This window comes from Rhopalosiphum maidis, chromosome 1, assembly GCF_003676215.2.
Source record: "Rhopalosiphum maidis isolate BTI-1 chromosome 1, ASM367621v3, whole genome shotgun sequence".
Taxonomy (NCBI): Eukaryota; Metazoa; Arthropoda; class Insecta; order Hemiptera; family Aphididae; genus Rhopalosiphum; species Rhopalosiphum maidis.
Genome location: NC_040877.1, coordinates 55,262,360 through 55,278,551, shown reverse-complemented (window position 1 = coordinate 55,278,551; position 16,192 = coordinate 55,262,360).

Below are 16,192 nucleotides of genomic sequence, written 5' to 3'. Positions count from 1 at the left end.
ATATTATATTTTTAGAATAATGCAGATTACATTCAACGCACATCAGGTGCATTAATCTTATTAAGATAATATAGGATATCATTTTTATTTATTATTTATATACTAATTTATTAATAATATTACACATACCTCTATACAATAAATTAATTTGTAATTGTATACATAAAATCTGTTTTTTTTTTTTTTTTTTTTTGACAAACGTTTAGAAACCAAGTAAGTATAGTAATAAGCGATAATTTTCACTTATATATACGGTAATAATTTCTCTTAAAAACGTCTTCCATTCCAACGCATGAATCAAAATATACAAAAAATCTTACATTTTATGGAGTTGTGTTTTTATTTAGAAAATTAATATCTGTTATTAAAAGTTATGGAAAGTATGGAAAGTCTTAAGACTTAAATAAATTAAAATCAAATGTGATTTTCAGAAAAAGGGAAACATTAGTACTTATATAGGTACATACCTACCTATCTACTATATTATTTATTAATATGAAAAACTATATGCTACATCAACTTTCATGTTATTATTCACAATAATATGTTATGGAATGTACATATGCTTACTTTGAACATAATACGATCAGCCAGAAAAATATACTTGAAGTCTAGTCTTAATTATTATATGTTATTATTATTACAGGTAAGTAACCACTTTTATGTAATATTTATTATGTTTATTAATGGTTATATGTCATTATACTTACATAATAAATGTCTAATATGTTATAGTAGGTATACAAATTATATACGCAGCACAATGGCGAATATAATAAAGAGGTTCTATACTGTTCCAGATGTTGGTGAATCACTTTATATATACAGTGTGTCAGTATACAATGTACATACCACCGGTATCTACATTTTACAGCATACTTGTATTTTGTATACACACTAGGTTCATGCACAGTATATACAAATATAATATAATAATATTTTATAAAACCGTCTTTGTGCCATGGATTATTTCTGCTAAAATCTCACGTGCTCGAGTATATAAATATATATTATAATATATATATTATTACACGCACATGCATATAAATATAGAAAAACGCGTCGGCAGTTTCGTCATTAAGAAAAGCCGATGAAGGTAGGTATATATATATGGTTTATGCAGGTATTTTACCGCACCGCAGTCTGAAAAGAAATGCGCAGTGGTATGTACATACGTATTATAATAATAACCATATATATGTATCATTTATGTTCGGATTCGTTCTCTGCAAACGAGACCCCATTATATTCGGTTATGCTAAAAGTAAGTATGTAAGTCGTATACATACATTCACGCACGGGCGCGTTCTATATACACATATGGTATTATTATATTATATATAAAAATAACTAAAGAAAACAATTTCTCTCTTATTTCAAGAGAAACAACACAGAAATAATACCCGAAAGATTGGCATGAACTTTGCGACAAATTGGAAAATACGCACCCGGAACTGTATACGCTGTATACATACATATACATACGTTATTTATACATACCAACTTACTGACTTGCGAGTATAAATGTAGGTATATATGTATAAAAGTATTCGATATTTTGGATGATGAAGAAAAAGAGGGGTGTCGAGAGGACGTATAAAAATCTAGCTGATAATAACAATTCGTGTATGAAAATAATATATTATTTAGAAAACTGCAAAAATTCATTCTGATTTTAATATTATTGTAATATTTTTATAGAGTATAAACTATTAAGATTTTTATAGTACTTGGTAAACCTTTGGAGTTTTATGTTTAATATGTAGGTGTTTAATAAATTATTAATACGTAACGTATTAATGGTAAAGTTATAGGCGTATATATACTCTTTTGGATTGCGTTTGAAATGCATTTTGAATGTTTGCGCTGAAATATTTTTAAATTCAGATCACAAACAATTATGGATTTTTGAAGGCAGTTTGAAGATTTATATTGTATATAAATTATACACAATACCTATGTATATATTCATAGTAAATATAACATATTCAACAAAGTCGTAAAATAAACTTAATGTTGTAAAAATAAATATTCTGTAGTCATATAAAAGTTTTGTATAATATGTGTATCTATATACTTACTCGTATATAAACATGTATAAAATATGTAATAAAACGCATAATATTGTGATATCGACCGATACGTTTATATAATGAAGATGAATACGAATGTCATCTGTTTTAATAAAAGAAATATCTTTAAGAAATATATTATATAATAATATCCTGTGAAAATAGCTTACTCAGAATTATTACGTAAGTCATCAGTCATCAGAAATATAATGTATAGGCATATTATACAAACCATATATATTTTGTTACATAATACATAATATGTCACAGGGTTTTGTTATTTATGATTGTTATAAGTAAAATTACGATTTTAAAATGAATGATTAGGTGAATAGTACTATAAAATCTTAAAAAAAGTTTCTCCTATCTGTATACCTTTACATATTATTTAACTTGTTAAGATTAAGCTGGGTGATTTACCAGGCATGCTCACCCTATTTTTCATTTAATTATGATTTTATTTAAATTCAAATATGTAAATCCTCAGAATTATAATACTGTTCATCAGTGTTCTGCTTTCTGCTGAAAATAATTTCAACATCGTAGTAGTAAAATAATAAAATTAAACATTTTATTAGTATTACACTGTTTGAGATTCGTAAGTTTTAAAATAATTTTTAATATAAAATATAAATTATACACAGAGAGGGGACAGAGAGATTTTCTAGAATAATTAAAAAACAATTAAATGTTGATCTCTTGTACAGTAATAACATAAAAAAAAATGTATAAAATAAATTTATTCATATTTCTCTCATTGTAACAGCATGGAACCTTAAATAACGATGCATAGTAAGTATATTCGTCTCGATATCAAAAGAGTATTTAGAAAAACTTTCAAAAAGGGAGGAGGGTAATTTTTCTTTTGCAGGGCCGTTAAAACAACCTTCTATAGTATTCCATTCTATTATAATATTATAAATATGAAGGCTAATGAGTATGATCCTGAGATGTCTTTACAATTAGAGCATTACAGAATATATTCAATAAACTCATTTTTTATATCCATAGCAAATTTTTTTTTACAGAATTCCTCTTTCCCAAAAACGTATTTAGAGTAGGTAATATACAAAAAAATAGACGTTTCTAGATCAATATAATCTTAGCTGTGCTCAGAATTAAAAATAAGGATATATGGGTTGATTAAAGAAAAAACTATGAGTTAATCGAGACGTGTCTACACACTGTATTTGTATCCCGTAATTGTAATAATTAAATTTGAGTTTTAAATTTAATTAACTTATCTTTATAAAAAACTTATATCTTGCAATATATTAACTGATTTGTATTAGTTTTATTTCCTTTATTTTACTTTGAAATACCTCCACTAGGAGGCCTTTCGACTTTTTTCTTCTTGTAATTTTTATTAGCATCTAATATTATTTATCAATTAAGATTTAAGATTATTGTTTTAACTCACGTAACACATAGATTAAATAGTAAATTTAATTCAAATTAGGTACAAATTGAATTTAAAAACAAATTTTAATTCCTTAGTTTTATTTAATTAACACCTATTGCTTCTTTCTGATTTGATTTAATTTTATTATTTATTATTTTAATACTATTATTAATTATTGCTTTTATTACTAAATAAAGCCGAATAGTAATTTGGGATTAAATGAAAAAAATAAAGATGTACTTTATAAATGCAAACAATTAATAAAGTGGGTTTAACATATTACATTTCATTCTGATTTTTATTACTTGTCGAGTTTTTGAAATTTCGCAACCTACTCTGGAGTTAAATAATGTCATGTATACATAAAGGAATACATTCAACTATAGATAATATTATGACATATGACAATAGAGAGTAATGTAATTATATAATTTATGTTTTATATAATAGGTAGTTACCCATTAAACCGAGCTAACATATAACTATTTACAATTTAAATTTATCGTAAAGGTTTGTAAGTTAAATTGGTTTGTAGTTGCCAGTTACCACCAATCAGTACTTATAAGTTGTACCAAGGAATTAATTTATTGTAGATAAAACATAAGTAAAAATATATGTGTTTTTGAAATAAAAAACAAATCAAGGATGTATAGGTACGAATAATAAACGTTAATCTTAGCTCAGACGAATATTTACAATTATTGCAACATTATAAATGGAAACATTTTTTAAACAAATTTACATTAATACATATAATATATAATGAATATGTTAACAAAGAAATTATTAATAATTCTATGAAAAATAATTTATTACACATTATAAATTACAGTGATGTAATATTTAGTGAATACAAATTAGTTAGATAATCAATAGAATATACCTACTGTTAATTAATTATTTAGGGATGATTCACTAGTGCTTGTTGCCTGACTATAATACAATTAGTCAATTATCAACAGTAATTTTCAACACAATAACCGTTTTAAACATATTGTAGGTGTCTTAAATTTATTAAAACATTTACTAAATATCATATCATATATATTAAGCATAATATAAGATATATTACATATATCTACTTATATATTAAACCTTTTAGTATTTGGTATGTTTTTAACCATCGCCGTCCATCGGTATTTAGAAATATGAAATATGTATAAGATAGAATTGAAAAACCAACTTTTATTATATAGGAATGTAATGATCATTTATTATAATATACAAATTGTAATATCTAAGAATATATGATTTTAAAATTAAAATCGAAGAAGTTGCTTTGCTGTAAGATTGTAATATCTATAAATAGTATAAACATTTGTGAAACTATTTAAAAAAAAAAGGAAAGTAGATGATAATCGTTCTGCTGTATATTAAGATGAGGAATCTTATATTGTTGTTTACGTACATTTGAAAAATCGAAAGATCTCAAATTTAATTTTAATAATAAATCAATTACTTATTGTATATGAAGAAAAACGATTCTGAAGGTCTAATTTTTTAGTAAACAGGGTTATCCAATTATTATTTTAATAATAATGTTAATTTATTAATAAATAAAATGTTAACAAAATTTTAAAATAATTTTTCGTTTTTCACATGTCAAAATAAGTACTGAGAATTTTCAATTTTTACTTTGCATTAGCATCAATTAGATTAAAGTTACTATAACAGAAACCTTCATCAAAATTGATAGAATAGACTGCATTTTAATATTTTATAACTAGAAAAATTGTGTTCAGACACTAAAATAAAAAATTTTAAAAATCTACTATGTCATTGACCATTATTGCGTATAAATAATGGTATAATGTAATGGCGAATTGTTTCTCGATTGATTCATATTTTACTAAAAAAATTATAAATATGACGCTTGAAATGACAAAAATGATCGATTGTTAAATATCTAATAAAAAAGTTCCCATGAATAATGTTTTTAAATTATAACAAAATAGGTAATTAACATTTCGTTATTTATTGTTTAAATAATTAATTTGGTCTGAATTGAAACTTAAAATGACTATATAAAAAATAATCATCTTTTTAGATTTTATAATCTTACTATGAATTATATCTTAAAAATTTTGAATACAATTTTATAAACTTAGATACAAAAAGAAAAGTGTTTATAAATTTTTAACAAAAAAATAATTTGAAATTTTGACGAAATTTTTTAAAATTCTAACTAAAATGCATATAAAAAAGGTAGGTTTATATTTTTTTTTCGAAAATGTTGCATTTATTATTTAATTAGTATTTAATTATGATAATAATATATATTTGTATCATATTATATATTAACCTAAATAACTTAAACTTAAGTAACATATTTATGTAAATACCATAAAACAGTCAGTAAAAATAGATTCACATTATCTATAAATAGATAATGTTTTAAAATAAATTAAAAAAATTATTGCGTATAGAAAAATGTAATTATTTTTATGAATTTCTATCTAAAAAATAACTTACTAATTTTTGCGAATTATTTGAATTTTGTCTAAATTCAAATTTATATAAATAATAAAAAATATTGTGGCTATATATTTTTGGTATTTTTTAATTGAGAAATTAACAAGTTATGAGCAGTTTTAAATATATTTAAAAAAAGTTTTAATTTACTTTTTTCTATAAATAACTCAAAAATGAATAAATTATTTTTTAAATTTGATTTAAATATAAAACATAATATTTTAAACATTTGGTCCAAATGTCAAGTATCTATGGTTATTTGTTTTTTAGTAACATAAAAATAAAATCTAAAATTGGAGTTTTGTAAAAATTTTCTTAATTTTTATTTGTTTTTTCGACTATAAAAACAAGTACTAGGATTGTTTAAATTTTACCTGTTTAAAGTAAAAACTAGATTAAATTAATCCAAGACCACCCCCATTTTTAAAATCGAAGTATCTTGTTCACAATTCATTATGTACTCATCCACAAAAACACACATCATGATAAAATCAATAAATTTCAGGAGAGAATCTAACATAAATGTTATACGGTAACTGACTCCATATTTAAATTATATTTCTATGTATAATAAATTCAAATATATATATATATATATATATATATATAAAACAGATAAAAAGATGGAAAAATCAAAAACATGATGAATATGAATTACGAAGGAATAAAAAAAATACATTAATAATTCGAAGAGTGATAAACGATAAAGATAAAAACCAATTCTTTCTATGTAACCATTTTATATAGAATAAAAAAAATGAAAATTTTAGTCATTAAGTATGACTATAATTTAAAAATAATAAATGTAATTTAATTAAATGGTACGTCAAAAAAATAATATTTGAAAAAAGAAACTAAAATGTTAATAATTTCAAAACAAATTTTTATATTAATCTATTATATTTCTTGGTACTCGTATTTTATTAAATATACAAATGCTAGTTTTCTATTTGTAGATACTACTATACTGTTTATCTGCTATGCAATTCAAATATATAATTGCCAATGTTTATTACCCACTTCCATTTTGAAAATGTTTATACTTTTACGTGAAGCGGTACACCTGCAAATTATATACATGAATATAGAACAAAAAATATAATATGTATATATTAAAATCACCACTTGTTATTTCAGTATAAATATTTATCCTATATCAATATTATGATATAAAAAGAATATATTACATGATAAATATTATTTAATTGATTAAATAATGTATATTGAAAACCCATTTAAAATAATTACTCTGAATATTATTACATATTATATAATCGTTTGTTGGATTCTTCGATTATAAAGTTTTAAACTATAGTATCTCTACGCAAAACATTGCGTGTTGCGCGAGGATACACATAAGAATAGATTTTTTCGCAGCGTTTTATTCGATGGACAGAATATGTTTTCCTCATTCTTCGAGATACTGGATAAATAAGCCAACGACAATGATGTAACTAAATAGTCTATTTAAAACGCCGTGTAATTGTAATTATCTTAATATTTAAGTATAATTAATTTTAAAGTATTACAAAATAAATACATATATATATATAGTTGATATCCCGGGGAAATTCTTGTCGAAAAGTGCCGATTTAATAAGTTGGTCTACAGAGAATCGAAAGAAACCAAATGTATAAAAATCTAATGTAAATAGTTTAATGCAATACATTTTGTAGAAGTGGTGTTCAAAAATAAAATAATGCTATAGATTAATTAAAAATGTTACTATATCTACTGGATGTATAATAATATGAATATGAGTGAATTTAATTGGAAAAAATAAAGTATTACCATTCCTTTCAATAAAATCACGTTGTTATCAAGCATAAACTTTCAAAAGATGACAAAAAAAATATAATGAATTTTAAATAGTTATTAAGTATAAAGGTATGTGCTTTAGATATTGAAAGTCAAGGCAAGTAAACAAAATAGGTAATATAAACAGAATAATAGGTGTAAGATGTGATTGATAAGGACTAATATAAGGAATGAAGATTTGATTGAATGAAAGATATCAATACGCTAAAAGAAAGCTTAAGATTTGTGTTTACATGGTTTGTTTGAACTCTTAAGATTAATAAAGTTAATTAAATGAAACTAAGATTATCAGAAACATGTATGTTACGTGTATAAACATTTTTCAATTAACCTTTAATTAACCTCTCTACAAATAGAGAAGAATCTTTATAGAATTAGAGTATTTTATAACATACTTAAAGGTAGGCCGTGAAAGTGTAAATAATAGGCTAATGTTGTTTTGAAGTTTTACATTTCCTACTTAATTATTACTCTTAGTATTCCATTTATTTTAGAATCAAAATAATTTTTAAATAAGTTTTAAAAATTAATTAGTAATTTTTGTTTGAGTTTATGTTATTTTTTATTGGTTTTGTAAACACGTGGTCTATAAATTAAGTGCATTAATAGTTTATATATTATAGAATAGAGCTAATATACTTTAAACGTTGCATGTATAGCTAGGGCTATAATATGAATTTGTAATTGCTATTTATTATTTATAATATACAATTATACAAATATGAATGGTATTTGTATATATACATATATATATGATAAAATTATTAGTTTTATTATATCTGTTGTTCCCGCATTTATCTTATAAAATTTCTAACGTAAATTCTAAGAGCTGATTTTGTAATAAAAACTCAATTTTCATATATTTATTCTTCTTTTTATATTAAAATAAAAAAAATATATTAGCTTGGATTATATATTTTAATAATTTTTGTTTGATTTATATTGCTTTTTAAATATGAGAAAATGAAATAATTTTAAGAAATCAGTTTTATTTTCAAAAATTATAATCTCATACTCTGAACGTTAATATTTATAAAATAACTACGTAACTATTTTATTTTTATCTATTGTTTCATTGTTAATATATTAAAATATATTATGTGTTTAGAAACATTTTTAATATTTATTATACTATACCATTATTATGTTGTTTTTAATCAATAATAAAAATTTTAATATGATTTGAAAAATATGCAAGGAATATATTAAATAAAATATATAATGATAACATTGATAACAAGTTGATAAAGTCTTAAATGATATTATAATCTAAATACAATTTTAAAATTTGTTACTAAATGGAATGCATTGATGATTGAAGTAAATTGTATACATCTGAAATTTTAAATATATTGGAATAAAAATATATCACACATGAACGTGATTTAAAATTTTTATTTATTTTGTAAAAATGAAATTTGTCTCGTTATACCTTATATGTTTAGAATATAAAATAGTGACGTGTAAATTGTAATTTGATGCAATAAAATATTTACATAAAAACATTTTTGAATTGAAATAATGTATCACGTTTTTGATAATTTAATCTCAATTCTTTTATTTATACGAATTGCTTATGAAACTTTATAGTATATTTTTATAATCTTAACCGAGTGCTTACAAAATAATATTTATATTAATGGTAAAACGATATAAAATTACTAAAGATATTTAAACCACAGTGACTCAACAATATTTGTCTAAAAATAATAAAATGAAATATCAATAAAATATAGTTTCATTTGTGAGTTATGACTCTTATGAGTAAACGTGAAGTTAAATTAAGAGCAAATAAAATAAATTATTCAAAGTTGTTACAGTAGTTGTCAAATGGATGACCTATACATATAATGCGTGATGGCAGTATACGAATATGTATACATTATTTAACAAAAGTATCGTATGATGGTTACCCTATTCCGGCTTAGTGTATACAGCTGGCTGCTGACCTTATAGCTATTACTTATTCCATTAAACTATAATTGAAATTACATAGGTAGGTAGTCTCACCACTCAATAACTTTTGTGGTAGTGTTTTGTATTTATTTCTCGTCTTCTATCTTATGTATTTATTATTAAGCATCTATTAATGTACTCGGTACAATTACACCGTATACATGAAATACTACGTATGATTATGATAGAGCACAGCAGTGAATCAGTCGGCTCTATAATTCGTTACGTCATGACAAAATGGATATTGAGCGCGCCAACTATATATCAGTATTATGCACCTTCAGACTAATATTTGATAAAAAATAATGAATATTACGATTTTTTATTTTATTCTCTTTATAATATTGTATATTACACGCATATATAAATAATGATCGTTTTAAAAGGGGGTCGGTGATTGAGTCTATAAGAGCTTGAAACATTTTGAATATACAAGCTATAGTGATACACAATAATCTTGAGTATATTTTCGTGGCTAATTGATAAAAAATACGATAATACAAATGTAATAGTACTTAGTACTCGTATTTTAATATTGGTACCTACTAGTGAATATCAATATAATATGGCATAGAAAGAGTGGTAACCCTTTTAGTTGGTACCCTTCATTGGGTATTGAAATACCCAACGTCCTGGAGAGGTAGCCGGAGAAGGTTTTGGTGATAAATAGTCCTTAGTCCAAAGTCTAGGTTGGAGTCTATTATAAAAAAAAAAAATTTAATAAAATAACTCTCAAATTAGTATATTTAAGTAAAATATTTTAAAGTGCCTATACCTATCTACTATATTGAGAGCTTATTTGAATATTTTAGGAAACTTAATATAATTTTATAAAACAACTTCTGCAATGTAGAAAACATAAACATTTAAAGCTAATTTCATTTTGAGTGGAGCAAAGTAAAAAAAATATTACATCACTTTCAGTATTGTACATACATGTTTATCATTTAACCGATTAGTCTGGTGTTAGAATTAATAAAGCAGAAATTCCTATTTAATACTTATAGTAAGAAGCAATTATAAGTAGATGGCGGCGAGTTACAGTTATAACCTCTATTACTAACATTAGCGAATTTTGCAGCAGTGTTAACAACGATACGAATATACCGTCTAATGTAGTAGCTTGAGGATAGCTTGACTTTTTATTGTGTTCCAGAGGAAAATTTTATGATGGATATTGGAGGTACATCAAAGTCACTGAACCAATCTAAGAGTTGTAAAAAATAAAATCTATATAATATACAGATCAGAGTCCAGGAGTCACCAAATAGCAGTTAGTGGCGACTTCAAGAGAAAAAAAAATTAATTTTTTAAATAATATAACTATTATTGATAGTAAAGTAAATGAGTTTTTATAAGTTTAATTTAATTTTTTCTCTTTATTTTCTTAAGATAAACAAATGCATTAAATTTTAATAGCCCGAAAACTTCTTAAATTCATAGTAACTCTTCAAAAATATTAATTGGTAATCCTTGCTATAATAATAGACAGGAACTGTTTATAAGCAAAGCCATAAATTAAGATTTTATTGAAGTAGTATTACTTTCTGACAATATTCACGGAATTATGACGCAATAGTTTGCGCATCTTGACGGTGAAGCGTGCATATTATTTAGTACGTTTGTTCCTATTGTTGTTATTTATTTATATAAGTGTCACAATTGCTCAATTCTTAGAAATTCCGTACCGATGTTAATGAGCCTAGATGACTTGAGGTGTGTAGTAAAATATCTAATGGGGTTATAGTATAGAACAACCTCTACCATAATATAATAATGCAGGTCTATTAGGAGCGCTATCCGTAACGCGTGCTCGCGTGTGTAATTCATAATACATTATATTATTATTCATTGTATAGGTAAATGTCCGATTGCCTGGCTATAGCTATCTTAAGAATTTTTCACACATTAATTATTATACGCACGCGTAATAGACTATAAAGTTGCCTATAAGTTATAGTAAACGATGTATATTTATGTTCTAATAGGAACGCAAATGTTTTAATATGTCAGTTAATGTGATCAGAGTTCCCCTTGTTTTTTTTCTAAGTCAAGCATTGTAGTGTCATAAGCTCATAATTAGTAATAACAATGAACTTAATGATTGAAAATGTATAAAAATGTTTGTCTCTCGAATAATTTTGAATGGCATATAATAAATATGTAAATCTATACACAGAATACCTTCAATTTGTGTACGATTATGGAATAATTATTACATTTACAACTAATATTCGAGAACGTATTAATATTATGTAAATCGATGAGTAATGCCTAAACTATGTAAATATATATAACATTATATATACATATATTGTATGTATAGTACTACAGTGTACAAATTATATACCTACGCATAAATATCATATAAATCATGCGATACAAGACCATTATCTATATGATATTATGTCATATATAATACACACATATATATATATATACACACATGAATATGTTCCACTTAAAATATCTGCAGCGTGGTAAATGTTATTCAATAATTTATAACTTATACACGTTTTGTACCTATGTATAATATGATCATTTTTTAAGTAGATAAACATTAATTTCCTTGAAAAGTATTAAATACATATAAAAAAAAAGCATTTAATTATATTATATATTATAAATCAATAAAATCAGAATATACTTTTGAGAACTTCGAAAAGGGTGGATATAGATAGATTTGTCAAACTATATTATTAAGTAACTACTTTTTATGATATATTTATACTTATTGGCTATTGCTATTATAGTAATTTATTTTACTAGCTATTAGGTATTACTGTATTACTGGTACGGTAAGTTGAGTTAATTTTAGCCGAAAATGTTGTATTTATTAAATTAGTAGTATTTACTTATTATATGTAGTATATGTATATTAATATTATATTTTATTATTTTTTATTAACACTTAAGTCGATATCATCTTATCGTAGGATATGATGTGATAGGTTCATGGTAGAAAATGATAATAAATATAAATTTATCTAAATGTTTTGTAAATGCCATTATGTATATAAAATATAATAATAAAACTACGAAAGTTACTAATATAAGGAATGAAGATTTGAAAATCGCTCTTCTTTGTTTAAATATCTAATTTCGTCATAATTTTAGCTTAAAATGTTTTTACTTACCAAAACAATTGAGTCCAAATACTTTTTTAGAGTTTTTAATTTCAATATGAATTACTTAAAATAAATTTATAAATATTTTTTTTGTATTTAAAGTATGCTTTCACAAAAAAAAGTTAACTTAAAAAACAAATTATAAATTTTGTGTCAAAAAAATTAAGTTTTTTAAAATATTTGTTTTGTTATGATTTTAATTATTTATGTAAAAAAATTCAAAAAAATATTCTCTTATTTAGAAAATTAGTGTTTTCTGTTAATTTAATCATTCAGTATACACTTGCCGTAATTTAATTAATATTATTCCTGTCAGTTCGTACCTACCTATAATTTGTACATATTTTATATCACATTATTAAAACGAACGCGTGGATAATACGTATTATTGTGCGTACATTAAATAAATTAATATTATACTTCTCGGCTATTTATAATATTTATATCATTATGTTATACGAAGGCTCATTTTGTTATACGGAGGCAATCGACAGTTCCCGCGCGTGTAGTACAGAAAATATGATACCTAATAGGTAATTTATAATATCGTCTCCACGCGCACATTTATATGATTTCACTAAATTCGATTTTACAGCACATTTTCCGAATGTATGTGTATGTATAATTTACGTAAGTATGAATCGTGTGTTTTTTACATAGGTCATGCGAAGAGATCCCACGGTGTATCTATACCTATTTTTTCGTATCGTTGCTTGACGTATGCTGTATATTGTAATATATTATTATTATAAATCTACCGAAAACTGCAGAAACCGGAGATAATAAATGATCACACGAAACGTGTCGAAAAGTATTATGTGTATAGGTAGGTACATTATATTATTTATTTATTATTCGAATAATCTATGATATTGTATGACAGCTTAAATCGATGCGATGTTCGAAAATTTGCAACATTATAATTATAACATTTGTATATAAAATATATAGACCCGTTTTGTGTTGATGTGGGGAATGGGGATAAATATATAATCGTTTTTTTTTTTTCAAAAAAGGAATTGTTTATTAAAATATTTAAAATGTTGCTTAAATACCTATATTTACCTATACAGTATATTGTGATGGGCAATTTTTCTAACTTGGATAATTTTTTTTATTATTGTAAAGAGATTATGTGTCAAGGGCGTATTTGAGTTGAGACCGTGGGGTGAGCGAAATTAATTTTTCTTCAATACAAACTAAAAATAATTTACAGTTGATTATCTAAATAGGCATAAGATTCTTATTATGTTTAGTATGATATAACGATTTATCAAACGGAAATTTTTGTTAAATAAATTATTAATTAATGTAATGTATAGAAAAGAAATACAAGCGATAGGGGCCTACTTCGCCCCCCTCAAATACACCCTATTGTTATGTGCCATAGATTGTGTATAAAATAAAAACGAAGAAACTACAATTATCATTTAGGAATTTGATATCAACTGTTATATTTGCAAAGCTGGGCAAGTTTATCATTTTTTTTAAAATAGTGTGTGTAATAATATTAAATTACGTTCACATAAAAATTAACTAGTCAGATTATAAGTTAATTATTGAAATTTTATGAATTTCTGACTTAGTTAATGGTGAAAATAATAACTTATGTTAAAATATAAATTATAACTTGGCTATATTTTTTTAAAGATAAAAACATCAATTTAAAAACTAATTTGCTGTTTACTTGTAAAGTATTTCATTAAATGAATAATTAGGTTCTATTGGTTCTAACTATATTAGTTAAAGTATGCTTTACAAGAAATATAAGGGTTTGTTAGGAAATAATATTAAAACCAATTTATTATTCAATAAATACTAAATACTAATTATTAATTATTATTTACTCAGTAGTTTTATATTTTACTGACCAATGAGATTTTTATTGAAAAAACTCTTCAAAAATAACTAGTTTTTTTATGCATTAAATTAGATTATTTTATGCATAGAATTTAATTCATTAAAGTTATTATGAATTAGAATCAACTAATTAAGTGTGAAAGTTAATTTAAAAATAACTTAACGAAGTTTAAATGTTGTTTTCTAGATAGTAATTTTTTTAACTAGTTAGTATTCACTATATCTAGTTTTAAGTGTTGATACGTAAACATAACGAACAATAAAATATTATTTAATATAATGATTCAGAGACAGCATCTATTGAGGAATATTTCTAAATAATACAATTTAATTTAAAAAACATATTATATAGCCACATAGGTTCTCCGGGAGTCGGGACTAAGAAATTGAAAATTAAACTATTCGAAATCAAATCAAGATCAACTAAGTTTACTTCACTCGAAATAAAAAAAAATGTCTTTCACTTATTTTAAATAATAATCTTTAGCTAGACACTCAAAAAAGTAGCCCACTAATATTATAATAGGGTTTACAACAAATTTACTGATCGCAAAAATCCTCATATCTTTCAAATGTTTGTTCTAATAACTATTATTAATTATATTCAAGGAAATTTTGTCAGAAGGCTAAAAAGAAATTACAAAAAGACACCTCAACAAATATAATATAATTAATAATTATGAAAAAAAAATATTATATAGATATATCTCAGTGCTGTTATTAATGGATGTGCTTCTTCTCTTATGTATTTATGATTTATTTATGTTTGTTTCTGTTATATAATTTTCCCAATCATGCATTATTCGTATATTTTGTAAATATTTTTTTAAATAATTCAATAAGGTATTTATAATGTGATAAGAATAAATAAGGGACGGACTTAATACGGTAGGTACATAATACATCTATATCGTAAATTATAATTCATCGAATGGCTACATGCCTGCATTTAAACCTCATTTTATTATTTTAGAATAAATGTTGTGTAAATATAAATACCTACTGTAGAATCAACACTATATATTTAATCGGGATAAATGGTGACACACAGGGGACCTACATATTTTAGTATTATATAGTATTTATTAATTTTATTTCATTTCTTTAATCTTAATTGACTTGAAATTAGTAAATGCAAATAGAATGTACATTGTACACTCATTTTATAAAGATATTATAACAAGAATAATCGTTAATTATGATTTTGTTTCGAAAATAACATTCCTTATGTATTATTAAGTCTAGAAGTTATATCATGCTTGGTCAATTATAATTTTAATTATAAAATGCTATTCATATTAATAGCTGCTAATTAATAATAAGTAATAACTACAGCAAATAATCTATTACGAATTAATACCATTAATTTGTTGTGTATTTTAATTTATATTAAAAATAATAAAATACTATACTGAATTGGCAACCGGGCAACACTGTTATTTGTTATCATGTCCTTTCGTTGTTATCACAAGCATTTGCTGCCC